Source organism: Ambystoma mexicanum, chromosome 10, assembly GCF_040938575.1.
Source record: "Ambystoma mexicanum isolate Mex_15411 chromosome 10, UKY_AmexF1_1, whole genome shotgun sequence".
NCBI lineage: Eukaryota > Metazoa > Chordata > Amphibia > Caudata > Ambystomatidae > Ambystoma > Ambystoma mexicanum.
This window is the reverse complement of record NC_090932.1, coordinates 1,426,641,992-1,426,663,365: the sequence shown is the minus strand read 5'-3', so window position 1 is coordinate 1,426,663,365 and position 21,374 is coordinate 1,426,641,992.

The following is a 21,374-nucleotide window of genomic DNA, read 5'->3' as shown; positions in this document are numbered from 1 at the left end:
GACCATATTCAAATCAGTTGTGGTCCCACCCCAAAACGGGCAGTCTAGCCCGAACTAGTAGGTCACCTCCCTTCTGCAAAAGACCACAAGAATCCCTAAACATGTTACGGCCTTGAGGAGTACCTTGGGTCACTAGGCCCAGCGGGCACCAGACACACGTCAGGGCATAACGGTCCCACTCGGGGTGACAAAGCAAAAACAAAAGAGGTGATGGGGGGAAGGTTTAGAATGAATATTAACCACTGGCATTGCTCTGGGCAACCCTTCATACCATCTTTCTTCACCTGCCAAGCCATTACAGAAGGGAGAAGACCATATGCAAATCAGGCTTTGTCCCACCCCAGAAGGGGCATTCCAGCTCGAACTGCTAGATCACAACCCTTCTGCATGAGACCACAAACATCCCCAAACATGTTTCAGCCTTGTTGGGAATCATCAGTGAGGAGTAGGTTGGGTCTCTAGGGCCAGCAGGGATGGGACTCACATCTGGGCATACCCGTCCCACTCGGGGTGACAGAAAATAAAAAAGGGGATGACTGGAATGTTTAGAATGTATCTTAACCACTGGCATTTCTCTGGGAATCCCACCATACCATCGTTCTATGCCTGCCAATCCATTACAGAAGGGGAAAGACCATAGGCAAATCAGTCGTGTCCCACCCCATAACGGGCAGTCCAGCCCGAACTAGTAGGTCACATCCCTTCTGCACAAGACCACAAGAATCCCTAAACATGTTACGGCCTTGAGGAGTACCTTGGGTCACTAGGCCCAGCGGGCACCGGACCCACGTCAGGGCATAACGGTCCCACTCGGTGTGACAAGGCAAAAACAAAAGAGGTGATGGCGGGAAGGTTTAGAATGAATCTTAACCACTGGCATTGCACTGGGTAACCCTTCATAGCATCTTTCATCGCCTGCCAAGTCATTATACAAGGGAGAAGACCATATACAAATCAGTCTTTGTACTACCCCAAAAGTGGCATTCCAGCCCGAACTACTAGATCACATCCCTTCTGCACGAGACCAAAAGCATCCCCAAACACGTTTTGGCTTTGTTGGCCACATCAGTGAGGAGTAGCTTGGGTCTCTAGGCCCAGCAGGCACGGGACCCACGTCTGGGCATACCCATCCCACTTGGGGTGACAAAGCAAAAACAAAAGAGGTGATGGCTGGAAGGATTAGAATTAATCTTTCCCACTGGCATTGCTCTGGGCAGACCTCCATACCATCGTTTTTCGCCTGCCAAGCCATTACAGAAGGGGAAAGACCATATGCCAATCAGGCTTGGCCCCACCCCAAAAGGGGCAGTACAGCCCGAACTCATAGGTCACATCCCTTCTGCACGAGACCACAAGCATCCCCTAACATGTTTCAGCATTGATGCGTCTCATCAGTGAGGAGTAGCTTGGGTCTCTAGACCCAGAAGGCACGGGACCCACGTCTGGGCATACCCGTCCCACTCGGGGTGGCAAAGCAAAAACAAAAGAAGTGATGGCTGGACGGTTTAGAATGAATATTTACCACCAGCATTGCTCTGGGCACCCCTCCATACTATCATTCTTTGCCTACCAAGCCATTAAAGAAGGGGAAAGAACATATGCCAATCAGGCTTGGCCCCACCACAAAAGTGGCCGTCCAGCCCGAACTGTTAGGTCACATCCCTTCTGCATGAGACCACAAACATCCCCAAACATGTTTCGGCCTTGATGGGTCTCATCAGTGAGGAGTAGCTTGGGTCTCTAGGCCCAGCAGGGACGGGACTCACATCTGGGCATACCCGTCCCACTCAGGGTGACAAAGAAAAAACAAAAGAGGGGATGACTGGAATGTTTAGAATGAATCTTAACCACTGGCATTGCTCAGGGCACCCCTCCATACTATCATTCTTTGCCTACCAAGCCATTACAGAAGGGAAAGGACCATATGCAAATCAGTCTTGGTCTCAGCCCAAAAGGGGCAGGTCAGACCAAACTGCTAGGTCACATCCCTTCTGCACGAAACCACTAGCATCCCCAAAAAAGTTTTTCCCTTGTTTGGCCTCATCAGTGAGGAGTAGTTTGGGTCTCTAGGCCCAGCAGGCACAGGACCCACGTCCGGGCATACCCTTCCCATTCGGGGTGGCAAAGCAAAAACAAAAGAGGTGATGGCTGGAAGGTTTAGAATTAATCTTAACCACCGGCATTGCTTTGGGCAACCCTCCATACAATAGTTCTTTGCCTGCCAAGCAATTAATGAAGGAGAAAGACCATATGAAAATCAGGCTTGGGCCCACCCCAAAAGGGGCAGTCTAGCCTGAACTGCTAGGTCACATCCCTTCTGCATGAGACCACAAGCATCCATAAAACATATTTCTGCCTTGCTGGGAATCATCAGTGAGGAGTAGCTAGGGTCTCTAGGCCCAGCAGGCAGGGACCCACATCTGGCCATACCCATCCCACTAGGAGTGACAAAGAAAAAACAAAAGAGGTGATGACTGGAATGTTTAGAATTCATCTTAACGAATGGCATTGCTCTGGGCATCCCACCATACCATCGTTCTTCACCTGCCAAGCCATTACAGAAGGAGAAATACCATATGCAAATCAGTCTTTGTCCCAGCCCTAAAGGGGCAGGCCAGCCCAAACTGCTAGGTCACATCCCTTTTGCACGAAACCTCTAGCATCCCCAAAAATGTTTAGCCCTTGTTGGGCCTCATCTGTGAGAAGTAGCTTGGGTCTCTACGCCCAGCAGGCACGGGACCCACATCTGGGCATACCCAACCCATTCAGGATGGCAAAGCAAAAACAAAAGAGGTGATGGCTGGAAGGTTTCAAATTAATCTTAACCACCGGCATTGCTTTGGGCAACCCTCCATACTTTTGTTCTTCGCCTGCCAAGTCATTACAGAAGGGGAAAGACCATATGCAAATCAGGCTTGGTCACACCCCAAAGGTGGCAGTCCAGCCCGAACTGCTAGGTCACACCCCTTCTGCATGAGACCACAAGCATCCCCAAACATGTTTTGGCCTTCTTGGGCCTCATCAGTGAGGAGTAGCTTGGGTATCTATGCCCAGCAGGCACGGGACCCACGTCTGGGCATACCCATCCCACTTGGAGTGAGAAAGCAAAAACAAAGGAGGTGATGGCTGGAAGATTTAGAATGAATCCTATCCACTGGCATTGCTCTCAGCAACCCTCCATACCATCGTTCTTCGCCTGCCAAGTCATTACAGATGGGGAAAGACCATATGTTAATCAGGCTTCCTCCCACCCCAAAAGGGGCAGACCAGCCCGAACTGCTAGGTCACATCCCTTCTGTACAAGACCACAAACATCCCCAAACCTGTTTTGACCTTGTTGGGCCTCATCAGTGAGGAGTAGTTTAGGTCTCTAGGCCGAGCAGGCAGGGACCCACTTCTGGCCATACCCATCCGACTAGGAGTGACAAAGAAAAAACAAAAGAGGTGATGACTGGAATGTTTAGAATTAATCTCAACGAATGGCATTGCTCTGTTCATCCCACCATACCATCGTTCTTCACCTGCCAAGCCAATACAGAAGGGGAAATACCATATGCAAATCAGTCTTTGTCCCAGCCCTAAAGGGGCAGGCCAGCCCAAACTGCTAGGTCACATCCCTTTTGCACGAAACCACTAGCATCCCCAAAAATGTTTCACCCTTGTTGGGCTCATCTGTGAGAAGTAGCTTGGGTCTCTACGCCCAGCAGGCAGGGGCCCAAGTCTAGCCATACCCATCCCACTCAGGGTGACAAAGCAAAAACAAAAGAGGTGATGGCTGGAATGTTTAGAATGAATCTTAACCACTGGCATTGCTCTGGGCATCCCTCCATACAATCGTTCTTCTCCTGCCAACCCATTACAGAAGGGGGAAGACCATAGGCAAATCAGTCTTGGTCCCAGCCCAAAGGGGCAGTCCAGCCTGAACTGCTAGGTCACATCCCTTCTGCAAGAGACCAGAAGCATCCCCAAACGTGTTTCAGCCTTGTTGGGAATCATCAGTGAGGAGTAGCTTGGGTCTCTAGGCCCTGCAGGCAGGGGCCCAAGTCTAGCCATACCCGTCCCACTCAGGGTGACAAAGCAAAAACAAAAGAGGTGATGGCTGGAATGTTTAGAATGAATCTTAACCACTGGCATTGCTCTGGGCATCCCTCCATACAATCGTTCTTCTCCTGCCAAGCCATTACAGAAGGGGGAAGACCATAGGCAAATCAGTCTAGGTCCCAGCCCAAAGTGGCAGGCCAGCCCGAACTACTAGGTCACATCCCATCTGCACGAGACCACAAGCATCCCCAAACATGTTTTGGTGTTGTTGGGCCTCATCAGTGAAGAGTAGGAGGCACAGGACCCATGTCTGGGCATACCCGTCCCACTCGGGATGACAAAGCAAAAACAAAAGAGGTGATGGCTGGAAGGTTTAGAATTAATCTTAACCAATGGCATTGCTCTGGGCAACCCTCCATACCATCGTTCGTCCCCTGCCAAGCCATTACAGATGCGGAAAGACCACATGCAAATCAGTCTTTGTTCCTCCCTAAAAGGGGCTGCCCAGCCCGAACGGCTAGGTCAGATCCCTTCTGCATGAGACCACAAGCATCCCCAAACATGTTCCGGCATTGTTGGGCCTCATCAGTGAGGAGTAGCTTGGGTCTCTAGGGCCATCAGGCACGGGACCCATGTCTGGGCAAACCAGTTCCACTCAGGGTGACAAAGCAAAAACAAAAGAGGTGATGGCTGGAAGGTTTAGGATGAATCTTAACCACTGGCATTGCTCTGGGCAACCCTCGATACCACGTGTTTTCGCCTGCCTAGCCATTACAGAAGAAAGAAGACCATATTCAAATCAGTTGTGGTCCCAATCCAAAATGGGCAGTCTAGCCCGAACTAGTAGGTCACATCGCTTCTGCAAAAGACCACAAGAATCCCTAAACATGTTACGGCCTTGAGGAGTACCTTGGGTCACTAGGCCCAGCGGGCACCAGACACACGTCAGGGCATAACGGTCCCACTCGGGGTGACAAGGCAAAAACAAAAGAGGTGATGGCGGGAAGGTTTAGAATGAATCTTAACCACTGGCATTGCTCTGGGCAACCCTTCATACCATCTTTCTTCGCCTGCCAAGCCATTACAGAAGGGAGAAGACCATATGCAAATCAGGCTTTGTCCCGCCCCAGAAGGGGCATTCCAGCTCGAACTGCTAGGTCACATCCCTTCTGCATGAGACCACAAACATCCCCAAACATGTTTCGACCTTGTTGGGAATCATCAGTGAGGAGTAGCTTGGGTCTCTAGGGCCAGCAGGGATGGGACTCACATCTGGGCATACCCGTCCCACTCGGGGTGACAAAAAACAAAAGAGGGGATGACTGGAATGTTTAGAATGTATCTTAACCACTGGTATTGCTCTGGGCATCCCACCATACCATCGTTCTTTGCCTGCCAATCCATTACAAAAGGGGAAAGACCATAGGCAAATCAGTCGTGGTCCCACCCCATGACTGGCAGTCCAGCCCGAACTAGTAGGTCACATCCCTTCTGCACAAGACCACAAGAATCCCTAAACATGTTACGGCCTTGAGGAGTACCTTGGGTCACTAGGCCCAGCGGGCACCGGACCCATGTCAGGGCATAACGGTCCCACTCGGTGTGACAAGGCAAAAACAAAAGAGGTGATGGCGGGAAGGTTTAGAATGAATCTTAACCACCGGCATTGCACTGGGTAACCCTTCATAGCATCTTTCTTCGCCTGACAAGTCATTACACAAGGGAGAAGACCATATACAAATCAGTCTTTGTACCACCCCAAAAGGGGCATTCCAGCCCGAACTACTAGATCACATCCCTTCTGCACGAGACCAAAAGCATCCCCAAACACGTTTCGGCTTTGTTGGCCACATCAGTGAGGAGTAGCTTGGGTCTCTAGGCCCAGCAGGCACGGGACCCACGTCTGGGCATACCCGTCCCACTTGGGGTGACAAAGCAAAAACAAAAGAGGTGATGGCTGGAAGGATTAGAATTAATCTTTCCCTCTGGCATTGCTCTGGGCAAACCTCCATACCATCGTTTTTCACCTGCCAAGCCATTACAGAAGGGGAAAGACCATATGCCAATCAGGCTTGGCCCCACCCCAAAAGGGGCAGTACAGACCGAACTCATAGGTCACATCCCTTCTGCACGAGACCACAAGTATCCCCTAACATGTTTCAGCATTGATGCGTCTCATCAGTGAGGAGTAGCTTGGGTCTCTAGACCCAGAAGGCACGGGACCCACGTCTGGGCATACCCGTCCCACTCGGGGTGGCAAAGCAAAAACAAAAGAAGTGATGGCTGGAATGTTTAGAATGAATATTTACCACCAGCATTGCTCTGGGCACCCCTCCATACTATCATTCTTTGCCTACCAAGCCATTAAAGAAGGGGAAAGAACATATGCCAATCAGGCTTGGCCCCACCACAAAAGTGGCCGTCCAGCCCGAACTGTTAGGTCACATCCCTTCTGCATGAGACCACAAACATCCCCAAACATGTTTCGGCCTTGTTGGGAATCATCAGTGAGGAGTAGATTGGGTCTCTAGGCCCAGCAGGGACGGGACTCACATCTGGGCATACCCGTCCCACTCAGGGTGACAAAGAAAAAACAAAAGAGGGGATGACTGGAATGTTTAGAATGAATCTTAACCACTGGCATTGCTCAGGGCACCCCTCCATACTATCATTCTTTGCCTACCAAGCCATTACAGAAGGGGAAAGACCATATGCAAATCAGTCTTGGTCTCAGCCCAAAAGGGGCAGGCCAGACCAAACTGCTAGGTCACATCCCTTCTGCACGAAACCACTAGCATCCCCAAAAAAGTTTTTCCCTTGTTGGCCTCATCAGTGAGGAGTAGTTTGGGTCTCTAGGCCCAGCAGGCACAGGACCCACGTCTGGGCATACCCTTCCCATTCGGGGTGGCAAAGCAAAAACAAAAGAGGTGATGACTGGAAGGTTTAGAATTAATCTTAACCACCGGCATTGCTTTGGGCAACCCTCCATACTATAGTTCTTTGCCTGCCAAGCAATTAATGAAGGAGAAAGACCATATGAAAATCAGGCTTGGGCCCACCCCAAAAGGGGCAGTCCAGCCTGAACTGCTAGGTCACATCCCTTCTGCACGAGACCACAAGCATCCATAAAACATATTTCTGCCTTGCTGGGAATCATCAGTGAGGAGTAGCTAGGGTCTCTAGGCCCAGCAGGCAGGGACCCACATCTGGCCATACCCATCCCACTAGGAGTGACAAAGAAAAAACAAAAGATGTGATGACTGGAATGTTTAGAATTCATCTTAACGAATGGCATTGCTCTGGGCATCCCACCATACCATCGTTCTTCACCTGCCAAGCCATTACAGAAGGGGAAATACCATATGCAAATCAGTCTTTGTCCCAGCCCTAAAGGGGCAGGCCAGCCCAAACTGCTAGGTCACATCCCTTTTGCACGAAACCTCTAGCATCCCCAAAAATGTTTAGACCTTGTTGGGCCTCATCTGTGAGAAGTAGCTTGGGTCTCTACGCCCAGCAGGCAAGGGACCCACATCTGGGCATACCCAACCCATTCAAGGTGGCAAAGCAAAAACAAAAGAGGTGATGGCTGGAAGGTTTAGAATTAATCTGAACCACCGGCATTGCTTTGGGCAACCCTCCATACTATCGTTCTTCGCCTGCCAAGCCATTAAAGAAAGAGAAAGGCCATATGCAAATCAGGCTTGGTCCCACCCCAAAAGGGGCAGTCCAGCCTGAACTGCTAGGTCACATCCCTTCTGCACGAGACCAGAAGCATCCCCAAACGTGTTTCTGCCTTGTTGGGAATCATCAGTGAGGAATAGCTTGGGTATCTAGGCCCTGCAGGCAGGGGCCCAAGTCTAGCCATACCCGTCCTACTCAGGGTGACAAAGCAAAAACAAAAGAGGTGATGGCTGGAATGTTTAGAATGAATCTTAACCACTGGCATTGCTCTGGGCATCCCTCCATACAATCGTTCTTCTCCTGCCAAGCCATTACAGAAGGGGGAAGACCACAGGCAAATCAGTCTTGGTCCCAGCCCAAAGGGGCAGTCCAGCCTGAACTGCTAGGTCACATCCCTTCTGCACTGTAAGAGGATTCAATTCAACACTACAGCTAAGTCAACGCCTAGTCTATAATACTGAATGAAAACCCTTATTGATATATCTTTATGTCCAGTTCATGCGTTCTGGATGACTACCCCTATATAACACCCCTCTCTTGGAATCCCCCTGACCCCACTGAGCCGAGAAGTAGTTCTGTTTTGCAAGTTAAAAGGTTTATTTGATAATTTAACAATAGATATATAGATCACACTTTATAATAAATTAATAATTGAATATCACACTTAATCTAATATGATAAATATTAACAACGGAGAATCTGGCACTAACACGCTTCTTGATAATCACTAAGGAGTTGACATGAAATGGATAAGGTAGCAACAATACTTTTATGGTTTCAAATGGATGCAATGTGGAATGAAATGCAGTACAGAAAATACTCAATATGATTTCAACAAAACAATGTAATCACTTTTCTCTGGCAATCCCCTCCCCCCTTTTATGCAATGCAAGGAAGTGGAAGGAAGGCACACAATTCTCAGAAATGCAATTCAATGTAATTCAGTTCAATCCCCAGCAAGCTTAAAGAAAACAGATAGGAGTTTTGAAAACACAGGCCCAAATGCTTTTATATGTGCTAGCAATGGATGAGAAATATGCTGGAAATGCTTTTAATTCCCTTTCAGAGGTTCAGGGTGAGTGATAGCTACTCTCTATGAATTCGGGATCACCTTAACAATGCTTTAGTAGTAACTAGCAGGTAAACGAAGTTTTTGGCAAGGAAAAGCAAAACTGCTGTCTTTTTAAACGTGAAGAAATTTGTAAATCGCGGCAAAATTCGCGCGTGCGTTTTCCGCGATTGCGGTAGAACTATAAGGGGTAGGAATGTGGTTCTTGGTGTGATTCAAAGCTAAAATTCTAAGCTTTCAAATGAAAGTTACTGCAAGTCTCTAGCACAAACGGTCGCGGAGATATGAGCGATTAAATAAAGGTCGTTTTTCAGATTTGAAATTTTAAAGTTCAAAAAGACAAGTGCAGCTTGCAACTAGAAAATGACAGGTAACAGCTTTGCAAATGACAGGTGACGGTTAAGAGACAGTTCTACTTAGATTAAAATAGGATTGAATTATATTATTTTAACTAAGAGATTGGTTCTGCACAGTTTTCTAGGTACTCACACTATATTCTTGAGTGAAATGGGCCTCGCCATGGATCTGGTCAGGTTTTAAACTCGCCTCTGGTCTCTGCACTTCACAGTGATCTGGGTCAGCTCTCTCTGGTTCTCTGGTCTGGGTCTCTAGTTCTGGATAGATTGAAGTCTCTAGTTTGGCTCTCTGGAGGTTTGATGGAGGTAAAGTATGGATTTTTCCGGCAGAGCTTCCAGCGGCAGATGGATTTGAAAGTCCCTATCTGTCCTGTCTGTCTGCTTTTATGTGTTTAGAATGTGGGTGTGTTCTAGCATCACTGACCCTACCTCTCTCTCAGCTTCTAATTGGTCAAACTTCCATTTCTCATTTGATTGGGGAAGGAAGTGTGTGTCAGCGTGATGTCATTTTATGGCTTGCAGAGAGTCCACTCCTCCTGTCAACTTACACACAAATCTAGATTTGAAACAAATACATATTTGCAGAGGTACATATTGTTTTAAAATCATATGCACCCCTCACATATCACAGGAGGTATCTCCTGTTCAAACTCTGCTCTTCCTGGGAGCTTGCATTCAGAAATGGCAATATTTTGCACTTTTTAACTGGTTTGCAATTCCGGACATTACCCCAAATTTACATACATGTGCGCAGGGAGTATGGACATTAACTGATGAAGTTTCAGATTTTTCACATGCACACATTTTGAGTAATATCCTCTTTTCCGCTAAAACCCCCCTGAACATGCCACCGGGTCGAAAAACCTCTTAAAATGTGGGCAGAAAAATCACAAGAATTATGGTGTCATTTATAAAATTTTCACATGTCCGTACTATGAGTTATTCATCTTTTTCTAAACAATATTCTGGCTACAAAGGGGTGTGGTTTCCTCTCAGCACAAGGTAGAAATACTGGTTTATCCAGTTCTGCCAAGCCAGCTTGCTCTCACAGGCAGTGCTCCTCCCAGCTTCTGCCAAGAGGAAGCTACATTTTACGACCGCTGTAATAAAACCTTTGCATGAGTCAAGACAGGCTTTGTTCAGAGCTCCTGTAGAGCACAGGTAATTCAATTATCAGATAGATGGCATATCCTTAGTGTGAGCAGCAAAAGGGCAGCTAGGCCTGGGAACACAGCTGTGACTCAAGTTTCACTCCTGATGGGGGTAGTTGCCAGGCAGAATCAAGCTCCCTAAGCCAGACTTTCAGCTAACTGTCATGTTTTTTTTGTTGCTTTTTAAATTAACTTGCAATTTTACACATGCAGCTAGAATGCTGATTCTAAGTGCAAAACTATGACATTTCAACAGTTACAAAGGCATGTGACACCAAACATAGGTCACTCATTTAATCTAAACATTTTCGATTTTAGTGTCTTTAAATCCAGTGCAACTTAAACTGCTGACTCCATAGCAGTTTTGTTATAAGCATTGTTTTGGGCTCTTCATTTCCCAGATTTTGTAGGCACACAACACTCCATTCTACCAAATGTCTGCTGGCGTCCAGTGAGTTTTTAGATGTGTTGCAATGTTTAAAATAGACAGTTTGAGCCTGCCTTCAGAGAAACACAGGGTGGTTTTAAACTGCCGGCTTTTGGATAGTGGTGAGTACTGGTACTGCACCCATTTTTGGGATTTAAGAAAATGAATTCCCAACAATTCTAGGTTGCATTTGGCAATCAGCATTGCCATTCCCAATGGTTTCAGACTACTGTGCGGGTAGTCCAATGGTGGTTTTAGGCGCTTTGAAGCTAACCGGCGCTACTGTTTTTCCTTTGGCAACCCATTTCCCACATGGCAACCCGGCCTTTCATTCTCGCACTGGTGGGTGGCAAGTGAGGCAACCATTTTGGTGTGCGCACAAACTGCGCAGCTTTCCTGGATTTCGGCGCACATGTGGGTTTTCCGCCATCTTGAATTTTCTAAGCCCACAGCACCAAATGTTGTGGCATGATAGCTTAAACGTGGGTCAGGACACCCAACAAGCCCCTCCACGCGACTACACTTTGAATTTGAGTCGATGGGGAGTCGCGTGCCCAAGGGTTTTGACCCACGCACCGGTCTGTCCGCATAATCTTCTTCCTACTCTGTAGATGGCACAGTTCAGCATCTTCTTCTCCATCCGGTACTGATCGATCGGTTCTCCTCGCCAGTCCTGATGTGAGTATTGGGCGGTCCACTGGGCCCATTGGATCTTCGTTCCTGGTCTCCGGATCGCCCTCCTTGGCCCGTCTCCAGGTTTTCTTTCTCCTAGGACGACAAAGGAAGAGCGGCAATACCTACTCATAGACGTTTTTCCACCACTGTTGAGATAGTGGGGCAGCATATGCATTTCATCATAACGAAACATTACATTCTTATTTTGAAAAAAAAACAGTATAACTAAGAGACAGTTTCATGCAAATCACAATATTTTAGAGACTAGATGTGGTATGTTTTATGATTGGAAGAGACAGTACCCGCTAGGATTCCAGAGGATTCCTCCAGTTGTTGCAGAGTGTGCCTGGGATGGCAACATTTCAACTGGTTTATGTGTACCCACTTGTCTTCCCCCGCTGCCAAAGGACCTTTGGGGATGTGGATTTTGTAGGCCACAGGAGAGATCTTGTCGATGATCTCAAAGGGTCCCTTCCATGTAGGCAAAAATTTGCGCTGCTTGGCCTGGTTCCTTTGGAAGTTGTATAGATAGACCCGGTCTCCCACCTGATATTCCTTCCTGGAAGTTTTCAGGTCATAATGGGTCTTCATGCTATCAGCCGATCTTTCTAGATTCCGCTGAGCATAAGCAAAAGCATGTTGAAGGTGTTTCCTTAAATTCTCCACATACTCATGAGTAGTGGAGGCATTTATCAGTGTCTGCTCTTGGGTCCTGTAGAGCAAATGCTGAGGAAGCACCATCTTGCGCCCAGTCATCACCTCAAATGGTGACATTTTGGATGCAGATGAAGGGGTAGATCTGATGGCCATTAGGACCAGAGGTAATCGGATATCCCAACTCGGCCCAGAATCTGCCACAAACTTCTTTAATATGCTCACAATTGTCCGGTTATATCTCTCTACTGCCCCAGAAGAAGCTGGTCTATAAGCAATATGCAGCTTTCTCTTGACCCCCAATATCTCCCACATCTTTGTCATTACTTCACTGGTGAAGTGGCTACCTCTGTCTGACTCAATCCTTTGAGGTAGACCAAAACGGGAAAAGATGTGGTTAATCATCAAGGCTGCTGCAGTTTCTGCCTTGCAATTTGGGGCTGGGAGACATTCCACCCACTTGGTAAACAAGCATGTGACGGTCAACATGTACTTATTCCCCCTAGCAGAGCGAATCACGGGGCCTACAAAGTCGATTTGTAAATCTGACCATGGCAGTGTCATCCCCCTCTTTTGTAAAGGCGCCCGGTGTGTGAGGGATGTCGGCTGAAATTGTGCACACACAAGACAACCCTTCAAATATTGGTTGAGGTCCTGGCCCATGTGTGGCCAGTATGCAACCTCTCTTAAGATTTCCAATGTTGTGTGAAACCCCCTATGACCGGCAGTGGCCGCATCATGGGCGTGACTTAACATCAGGCTTCGGAATGAGGTAGGAACCACCCACTGATCGTGGCCAGCTTTGGATTTCCTTACCAGCAAACCGTCTTGGATTCTGAACATTTTTGGACATTTCATCAACACTCTTAGGTCCTCTTTCCCAATGTAATCGGTATCCGTCAGGGGAAAGTTCTCAGGGTCCTCAAGGTGCTGGTAAAATTTACCAATTATTGGATCCCCCTTCTGAGCTGTAATCAAATCAGCATCAGGGGTCTCCTTACTCCATTGTGCAATTGAAAGGTCGTTGTGAGCATTTGTCTGGGACCTAGTGATGGCAGTGACCTGGATTTCCCCCAACAGGGACTCAATCTCAATCAGATCCCCTTGGATGGCCCCGGTTTTGGCCAGCTGATCATACCCGTCCCATTCAGGGTGACAAAGCAAAAACAAAAGAGGTGATGGCTGGAATGTTTAGAATGAATCTTAACCACTGGCATTGCTCTGGGCATCCCTCCATACAATCGTTCTTCTCCTGCCAAGCCATTACAGAAGGGGGAAGACCATAGGCAAATCAGTCTTGGTCCCAGCCCAAAGGGGCAGGCCAGCCCGAACTACTAGGTCACATCCCTTCTGCACGAGACCACAAGCATCCCCAAACATGTTTTGGTGTTGTTGGGCCTCATCAGTGAGGAGTAGCTTGGTTCTCTAGGCCTAGCAGGCACAGGACCCATGTCTGGGCATACCCATCCCACTCGGGATGACAAAGTAAAAACAAAAGAGGTGATGGCTGGAAGGTTTAGAATTAATCTTAACCAACGGCATTGCTCTGGGCAACCCTCCATACCATCGTTCGTCCCCTGCCAAGCCATTACAGAAGCGGAAAGACCACATGCAAATCAGTCTTTGTTCCTCCCCAAAAGGGGCTGTCCAGCCTGAACGACTAGGTCACATCCCTTCTGCATGAGACCACAAGCATCCCCAAACATGTTCTGGCATTGTTGGGCCTCATCAGTGAGGAGTAGCTTGGTTCTCTAGGGCCATCAGGCACGGGACCCATGTCTGGGCATACTGGTTCCACTCGGGGTGACAAAGCAAAAACAAAAGAGGTGATGGCTGGAAGGTTTAGGATGAATCTTAACCACTGGCATTGCTCTGGGCAACCCTCCATACCACGTTTTTTCGCCTGCCTAGCCATTACAGAAGGAAGAAGACTATATTCAAATCAGTTGTGGTCCCACCCCAAAATGGGCAGTCTAGCCCGAACGAGTAGGTCACATCCCTTCTGCAAAAGACCACAAGAATCCCTAAACATGTTACGGCCTTGAGGAGTACCTTGGGTCACTAGGCCCAGCGGGCACCAGACACACGTCAGGGCATAACGGTCCCACTCAGGGTGACAAGGCAAAAACAAAAGAGGTGATGGCGGGAAGGTTTAGAATGAATCTTAACCACTGGCATTGCTCTGGGCAACCCTTCATACCATCTTTCTTCGCCTGCCAAGCCATTACAGAAGGGAGAAGACCATATGCAAATCAGGCTTTGTCCCACCCCAGAAGGGGCATTCCAGATCGAACTGCTAGATCACATCCCTTCTGCATGAGACCACAACCATCCCCAACCATGTTTCGGCCTTGTTGGGAATCATCAGTGCGGAGTAGCTTGGGTCTCTAGGGCCAGCAGGGATGGGAGTCACATCTGGGCATACCCGTCCCACTCGGGGTGACAAAATACAAAAGAGGGGATGACTGGAATGTTTAGAATGTATCTTAACCACTGGCATTGCTCTGGGCATCCCACCATACCATCCTTCTTTGCCTGCCAATCCATTACAGAAGGGGAAAGACCATAGGCAAATCAGTCGTGGTCCCACCCCATAACGGGCAGTCCAGCCCGAACTAGTAGGTCACATCCCTTCTGCACAAGACCACAAGAATCCCTAAACATGTTACGGCCTTGAGGAGTACCTTGGGTCACTAGGCCCAGTGGGTACCGGACCCACGTCAGGGCATAACGGTCCCACTCGGTGTGACAAGGCAAAAACAAAAGAGGTGATGGCGGGAAGGTTTAGAATGAATCTTAACCACTGGCATTTCACTAGGTAACCCTTCATAGCATCTTTCTTCGCCTGCCAAGTCATTACACAAGGGAGAAGACCATATACAAATTAGTCTTTGTCCCACCCCAAAAGCGGCATTCCAGCCCGAACTACTAGATCACATCCCTTCTGCACAACAGCAAAAGCATCCACAAACACGTTTCGGCTTTGTTGGCCACATCAGTGAGGAGTAGCTTGGGTCTCTAGGCCCAGCAGGCATGGGACCCACGTCTGGGCATACCCGTCCCACTTGGGGTGACAAAGCAAAAACAAAAGAGGTGATGGCTGGAAGGATTAGAATGAATCTTTCCCACTGGCATTGGTTTGGGCAAACCTCCATACCATCGTTTTTCGCCTGCCAAGCCATTACAGAAGGGGAAAGACCATATGCCAATCAGGCTTGGCCCCACCCCAAAAGGGGCAGTACAGCCCGAACTCATAGGTCACATCCCTTCTGCACGAGACCACAAGCATCCCCAAACATGTTTCAGCCTTGATGCGTCTCATCAGTGAGGAGTAGCTTGGGTCTCTAGACCCAGAAGGCACGGGACCCACGTCTGGGCATACCTGTCCCACTCGGGGTGGCAAAGCAAAAACAAAACAAGTGATGTCTGGACGGTTTAGAATGAATATTTACCACCAGCATTGCTCTGGGCACCCCTCCATACTATCTTTCTTTGCCTGCCAAGCCATTAAAGAAGGGGAAAGACCATATGCCAATCAGGCTTGGCCCCACCACAAAAGTGGCTGTCCAGCCCGAACTGCTAGGTCACATCCCTTCTGCATAAGACCACAAACATCCCCAAACATGTTTCGGCCTTGTTGGGAATAATCAGTGAGGAGTAGCTTGGGTCTCTAGGGCCAGCAGGGATGGGACTCACATCTGGGCATACCCGTCCCCCTCGGGGTGACAAAGAAAAAACAAAAGAGGGGAGGACTGGAATGTATAGAATGAATCTTAACCACTGGCATTGCTCTGGACATCCCACCATACCATTGTTCTTCGCCTGTCAAGCCATTACAGAAGGGGAAAGACCATATGCAAATCAGTCTTGGTCCCAGCCCAAAAGGGGCAGTCCAGCCTGAACTGCTAGGTCACATCCCTTCTGCACAAAACCACTAGCATCCCCAAAAGAAATTCGCCCTTGTTGGGCCTCATCAGTGAGGAGTAGTTTGGGTCTAAAGGCACAGCAGGCACGGGACCCACGTCTGGGCAAACCCATCCCATTCGGGATGGCAAAGCAAAAACAAAAGAGGTCATGGCTGGAAGGTTTCAAATTAATCTTAACCCCCGGCATTGCTTTGGGCAACCCTCCATACTTTTGTTCTTCGCCTGCCAAGTCATTACAGAAGGGGAAAGACCATATGCAAATCAGGCTTGGTCACACCCCAAAGGTGGCAGTCCAGCCCGAACTGCTAGGTCACACCCCTTCTGCATGAGACCACAAGCATCCCCAAACATGTTTTGGCCTTCTTGGGCCTCATCAGTGAGGAGTAGCTTGGGTATCTATGCCCAGCAGGCACGGGACCCACGTCTGGGCATACCCATCCCACTTGGAGTGAGAAAGCAAAAACAAAGGAGGTGATGGCTGGAAGATTTAGAATGAATCCTATCCACTGGCATTGCTCTCGGCAACCCTCCATACCATCGTTCTTCGCATGCCAAGTCATTACAGATGAGGAAATACCATATGTTAATCAGGCTTCCTCCCACCCCAAAAGGGGCAGACCAGCCCGAACTGCTAGGTCACATCCCTTCTGTACAAGACCACAAACATCCCCAAACCTGTTTTGACCTTGTTGGGCCTCATCAGTGAGGAGTAGTTTAGGTCTCTAGGCCGAGCAGGCAGGGACCCACTTCTGGCCATACCCATCCCACTAGGAGTGACAAAGAAAAAACAAAAGAGGTGATGACTGGAATGTTTAGAATTAATCTTAACGAATGGCATTGCTCTGGGCATCCCACCATACCATCGTTCTTCACCTGCCAAGCCATTACAGAAGGGGAAATACCATATGCAAATCAGTCTTTTTCCCAGCCCTAAAGGGGCACGCCAGCCCAAACTGCTAGGTCACATCCCTTTTGCACGAAACCACTAGCATCCCCAAAAATGTTTCACCCTTGTTGGGCCTCATCTGTGAGAAGTAGCTTGGGTCTCTACGCCCAGCAGGCAGGGGCCCAAGTCTAGCCATACCCGTCCCACTCAGGGTGACAAAGCAAAAACAAAAGAGGTGATGGCTGGAATGTTTAGAATGAATCTTAACCACTGGCATTGCTCTGGGCATCCCTCCATACAATCGTTCTTCTCCTGCCAACCCATTACAGAAGGGGGAAGACCATAGGCAAATCAGTCTTGGTCCCAGCCCAAAGGGGCAGTCCAGCCTGAACTGCTAGGTCACATCCCTTCTTCAAGAGACCAGAAGCATCCCCAAACGTGTTTCTGCCTTGTTGGGAATCATCAGTGAGGAGTAGCTTGGGTCTCTAGGCCCTGCAGGCAGGGGCCCAAGTCTAGCCATACCCGTCCCACTCAGGGTGACAAAGCAAAAACAAAAGAGGTGATGGCTGGAATGTTTAGAATGAATCTTAACCACTGGCATTGCTCTGGGCATCCCTCCATACAATCGTTCTTCTCCTGCCAAGCCATTACAGAAGGGGGAAGACCATAGGCAAATCAGTCTTGGTCCCAGCCCAAAGTGGCAGGCCAGCCCGAACTACTAGGTCACATCCCTTCTGCACGAGACCACAAGCATCCCCAAACATGTTTTGGTGTTGTTGGGCCTCATCAGTGAAGAGTAGGAGGCACAGGACCCATGTCTGGGCATACCCGTCCCACTCGGGATGACAAAGCAAAAACAAAAGAGGTGATGGCTGGAAGGTTTAGAATTAATCTTAACCAATGGCATTGCTCTGGGCAACCCTCCATAACATCGTTCGTCCCCTGCCAAGCCATTACAGAAGCGGAAAGACCACATGCAAATCAGTCTTTGTTCCTCCCTAAAAGGGGCTGCCCAGCCCGAACAGCTAGGTCACATCCCTTCTGCATGAGACCACAAGCATCCCCAAACATGTTCCGGCATTGTTGGGCCTCATCAGTGAGGAGTAGCTTGGGTCTCTAGGGCCATCAGGCACGGGACCCATGTCTGGGCAAACCGGTTCCACTCGGGGTGACAAAGCAAAAACAAAAGAGGTGATGGCTGGAAGGTTTAGGATGAATCTTAACCACTGGCATTGCTCTGGGCAACCCTCCATACCACGTGTTTTCGCCTGCCTAGCCATTACAGAAGAAAGAAGACCATATTCAAATCAGTTGTGGTCCCACTCCAAAATGGGCAGTCTAGCCCGAACTAGTAGGTCACATCGCTTCTGCAAAAGACCACAAGAATCCCTAAACATGTTACGGCCTTGAGGAGTACCTTGGGTCACTAGGCCCAGCGGGCACCAGACACACGTCAGGGCATAACGGTCCCACTCGGGGTGACAAGGCAAAAACAAAAGAGGTGATGGCGGGAAGGTTTAGAGTGAATCTTAACCACTGGCATTGCTCTGGGCAACCCTTCATACCATCTTTCTTCGCCTGCCAAGCCATTACAGAAGGGAGAAGACCATATGCAAATCAGGCTTTGTCCCGCCCCAGAAGGGGCATTCCAGCTCCAACTGCTAGGTCACATCCCTTCTGCATGAGACCACAAACATCCCCAAACATGTTTCGACCTTGTTGGGAATCATCAGTGAGAAGTAGCTTGGGTCTCTAGGGCCAGCAGGGATGGGACTCACATCTGGGCATACCCGTCCCACGCGGGGTGACAAAATACAAAAGAGGGGATGACTGGAATGTTTAGAATGTATCTTAACCACTGGCATTGCTCTGGGCATCCCACCATACCATCGTTCTTTGCCTGCCAATCCATTACAGAAGGGGAAAGACCATAGGCAAATCAGTCGTGGTCCCACCCCATAACGGGCAGTCCAGCCCGAACTAGTAGGTCACATCCCTTCTGCACAAGACCACAAGAATCCCTAAACATGTTACGGCCTTGAGGAGTACCTTGGGTCACTAGGCCCAGTGGGTACCGGACCCACGTCAGGGCATAACGGTCCCACTCGGTGTGACAAGGCAAAAACAAAAGAGGTGATGGCGGGAAGGTTTAGAATGAATCTTAACCACTGGCATTTCACTGGGTAACCCTTCATAGCATCTTTCTTCGCCTGCCAAGTCATTACACAAGGGAGAAGACCATATACAAATCAGTCTTTGTCCCACCCCAAAAGGGGCATTCCAGCCCGAACTACTAGATCACATCCCTTCTGCACAAGAGCAAAAGCATCCCCAAACACGTTTCGGCTTTGTTGGCCACATCAGTGAGGAGTAGCTTGGGTCTCTAGGCCCAGCAGGCATGGGACCCACGTCTGGGCATACCCGTCCCACTTGGGGTGACAAAGCAAAAACAAAAGAGGTGATGGCTGGAAGGATTAGAATGAATCTTTCCCACTGGCATTGCTCTGGGCAAACCTCCATACCATCGTTTTTCGCCTGCCAAGCCATTACAGAAGGGGAAAGACCATATGCCAATCAGGCTTGGCCCCACCCCAAAAGGGGCAGTACAGCCCGAACTCATAGGTCACATCCCTTCTGCACGAGACCACAAGCATCCCCAAACATGTTTCAGCCTTGATGCGTCTCATCAGTGAGGAGTAGCTTGGGTCTCTAGACCCAGAAGGCACGGGACCCACGTCTGGGCATACCCGTCCCACTCGGGGTGGCAAAGCAAAAAAAAAACAAGTGATGTCTGGACGGTTTAGAATGAATATTTACCACCAGCATTGCTCTGGGCACCCCTCCATACTATCTTTCTTTGCCTGCCAAGCCATTAAAGAAGGGGAAAGACCATATGCCAATCAGGCTTGGCCCCACCACAAAAGTGGCTGTCCAGCCCGAACTGCTAGGTCACATCCCTTCTGCATAAGACCACAAACATCCCCAAACATATTTCGGCCTTGTTGGGAATAATCAGTGAGGAGTAGCTTGGGTCTCTAGGGCCAGCAGGGATGGGACTCACATCTGGGCATACCCGTCCCACTCGGGGTGACAAAGAAAAAACAAAAGAGGGGAGGACTGGAATGTATAGAATGAATCTTAACCACTGGCATTGCTCTGGACATCCCACCATACCATTGTTCTTCGCCTGTCAAGCCATTACAGAAGGGGAAAGACCATATGCAAATCAGTCTTGGTCCCAGCCCAAAAGGGGCAGTCCAGCCTGAACTGCTAGGTCACATCCCTTCTGCACAAAACCACTAGCATCCCCAAAAGAAATTCGCCCTTGTTGGGCCTCATCAGTGAGGAGTAGTTTGGGTCTAAAGGCACAGCAGGCACGGGACCCACGTCTGGGCAAACCCATCCCATTCGGGATGGCAAAGCAAAAACAAAAGAGGTGATGGCTAGAAGGTTTCAAATTAATCTTAACCACCGGCATTGCTTTGGGCAACCCTCCATACTATTGTTCTTCGCCTGCCAAGTCATTACAGAAGGGGAAAGACCATATGCAAATCAGGCTTGGTCACACCCCAAAGGTGGCAGTCCAGCCCGAACTGCTAGGTCACACCCCTTCTGCATGAGACCACAAGCATCCCCAAACATGTTTTGGCCTTCTTGGGCCTCATCAGTGAGGAGTAGCTTGGGTATCTACGCCCAGCAGGCACGGGACCCACGTCTGGGCATACCCATCCCACTTGGAGTGAGAAAGCAAAAACAAAGGAGGTGATGGCTGGAAGGTTTAGAATGAATCCTATCCACTGGCATTGCTCTCGGCAACCCTCCATACCATCGTTCTTCGCCTGCCAAGTCATTACAGATGGGGAAAGACCATATGTTAATCAGGCTTCCTCCCACCCCAAAAGGGGCAGACCAGCCCGAACTGCTAGGTCACATCCCTTCTGTACAAGACCACAAACATCCCCAAACCTGTTTTGACCTTGTTGGGCCTCATCAGTGAGGAGTAGTTTAGGTCTCTAGGCCGAGCAGGAGGGACCCACTTCTGGCCATTGCTTTACTATTGTTCTTCGCCTGCCAAGTCATTACAGAAAGGGAAAGACCATATGCAAATCAGGCTTGGTCACACCCCAGGCAGGGACTCACTTCTGGCCATACCCATCCGACTAGGAGTGACAAAGAAAAAACAAAAGAGGTGATGACTGGAATGTTTAGAATTAATCTTAACGAATGGCATTGCTCTGGGCATCCCACCATACCATCGTTTTTCACCTGCCAAGCCATTACAGAAGGGGAAATACCATATGCAAATCAGTCTTTGTCCCAGCCTTAAAGGGTCACACCCCAGGCAGGGACCCATTTCTGGCCATACCCATCCGACTAGGAGTGACAAAGAAAAAACAAAAGAGGTGATGACTGGAATGTTTAGAATTAATCTTAACGAATGGCATTGCTCTGGGCATCCCACCATACCATCGTTCTTCACCTGCCAAGCCATTACAGAAGGGGAAATA